This window comes from Capricornis sumatraensis, chromosome 13, assembly GCF_032405125.1.
Source record: "Capricornis sumatraensis isolate serow.1 chromosome 13, serow.2, whole genome shotgun sequence".
NCBI lineage: Eukaryota > Metazoa > Chordata > Mammalia > Artiodactyla > Bovidae > Capricornis > Capricornis sumatraensis.
The window spans coordinates 10,359,602-10,362,153 of record NC_091081.1 but is presented as its reverse complement, the minus strand read 5'-3'; positions in this window follow the sequence as shown (position 1 = coordinate 10,362,153).

The following is a 2,552-nucleotide window of genomic DNA, read 5'->3' as shown; positions in this document are numbered from 1 at the left end:
GATTACCACCTCACTCAGCCTTGCCTATCAGAGGAAAAACAAACAAAAAACCCAGCACAAATCTCACCCAAATCACTGGACAAATTTTAAGAGGGCAGAAACCAAAAGGAAGAAAGAATTCAGCCTTGAAACCTGGGAAACGGAGATCTCAAACACAATAAGGTTAAAAAAAAAAAAACAGAGAAATACTACACAAATAAAGGAACAAACAAGAAACACAGATGTTCAAATAAATGAAGAGGAAATAGGTAAACTACCTGAAAAAGAATTCAGAATAATGATAGTAAAGATGATCAAAAACCTTGAAAACAAAATGGAGAAAATGCAAGAATCAATTAACAAAGACCTGTGGAAAATTCTTCAAGAGATGGGAATACCAGACCACCTGACCTGCCTCTTGAGAAACCTATATGCAGGTCAAGAAGCAACAGTTAGAACTGGACATGGAACAACAGATTGTTTCCAAATAGGAAAAGGAGTACGTCAAGGCTCTATATTGTCACCCTGTTTATTTAAGTTATATGCAAAGTACATCATGAGAAACGCCGAGCTGGAAGAAGCACAAGCTGGAATCAAGATTGCCAGAAGAAATATCAATAACCTCAGATATGCAGATGACACCACCCTTATGGCAGAAAGTGAAGAGGAACTAAAGAGCCTCTTGATGAAAGTGAAAGAAGAGAGTAAAAAAGTTGTCTTAAAGCTCAACATTCAGAAAACAAAGATCATGGCATCTGATCCCATCACTTCATGGGAAATAGATGGGGAAACAGTGGAAACAGTGTCAGACTTTATTTTTGGGGGGCTCCAAAATCACTGCAGATGGTGACTGCAGCCATGAAATTAAAAAACGCTTATTCCTTGGAAGGAAAGTTATGACCAACCTAGATAGCATATTCAAAAGCAGAGACATTACTTTGCCAACAAAGATCCGTCTAGTCAAGGCTATGGTTTTTCCAGTGGTCATGTATGGATGTGAGAGTTGGACTGTGAAGAAAGCTGAGTGCCGAAGAATTGATGCTTTTGAACTGTGGCGTTGGAGAAGACTCCTGAGAGTCCCTTGGAGTGCAAGGAGATCCAACCAGTCCATTCTAAAGAAGATCAGCCCTGGGTGTTCTTTGGAAGGAATGATGCCAAAGCTGAAACTCCAGTACTTTGGCCACCTCATGCAAAGAGTTGACTCATTGGAAACGACTCTGATGCTGGGTGGGATTTGGGGCAGGAGGAAAAGGGGACAACAGAGGATGAGATGGCTGGATGACATCACTGACTCAATTGACATGAGTCTGAGTGAACTCTGGGAGTTGGTGATGGACAGGGAGGCCTGGCATGCTGCAATTCATGGAGTCACAAACAGTCGGACACAACTGAGCAACTGAACTGAACTGAGAAGAATTAAAGAAAAAACATGGAGAGACAAAGAACATAATTGCTGAAATTAAAAATACTCTGTAAGGAATCATTAACACAATATCTGAAACAGAAAAATGAACCAGTGAGCTGGAAGATAAAATGGTGGGAATAACTTCTGAAGAGCAGAATAAAGTAAAAAGAATGAAAAGAACTGAGAATAGTCTCAGAGACCTCTGGAACAATATCAAATGCACCAACATTCAAATTATAGGGGTCCCAGAAGAAGTGGAGAAGGAAATGGCAACCCACTCCAATATTCTTCCTGGAGAATCCCAGGGACAGAGGACCCAGGTGGGCTGCCGTCTATGGGGTTGCACAGAGTCAGACATGACTGAAGCCACTTAGCAGCAGCAGCAGCAGCAGAAGAGAAAAAGAAAGGGTATAATAAAATTTTTTAAGAGATTATAGTTGAAAATTTCTCCAACGTGGAAAAGGAAATAGTCAAATCCAAGAGGCTCAAAGAGTCCCATACAGGATAAACCCAAGGAAAAACATGCCAAGACACATACTAATCAAACTAACAAAGACTAAACACAAAGAAAGAAAATTAAAAGCAGCAAGGGAAAAGCAACAAGTAGCATACAAGGGAAACCCCATATGTTTAACAGCTGATCTTTCAGCAGAAACTCTGCAGGCTAGAAGGGAATGGCAGGATATATTTGAAATACTGAAAGAGAAAAATCTACAACCAAGAGTACTGTACACAGGAAGGATCTCATTCAGAAATGATGGAGAAATAAAAAGCTTTTCAGACAAGCAAAAGTTAAGTGAATTCAGTACCACCAAGTCAGCTTTACAACAAATATTAAAGGGACTTATATAGTCAAGAAATATAAGAGAAGGAAAAAGATCTACAAATTCAACCCCAAACAATTAAGAAATGGCAATAGGAACATATATATCGATAATTACTTTAAATGTAAATGGATTAAATGCTCCAACTATCCCTGGTGGCTCAGACAGTAAAGTGTCTGTCTACAATGCAGGAGACCCGGGTTCAATCCCTGGGTTGGGAAGATCCCCTGGAGAAGGAAATGGCAATCCACTCCAGTCCTCTTGCCTGGAAAATCCCATGGACAGAGGAGCCTAGTGGGCTACAGTCCATGGGGTCTCAAAGAGTCGGACACGACTGAGCGACT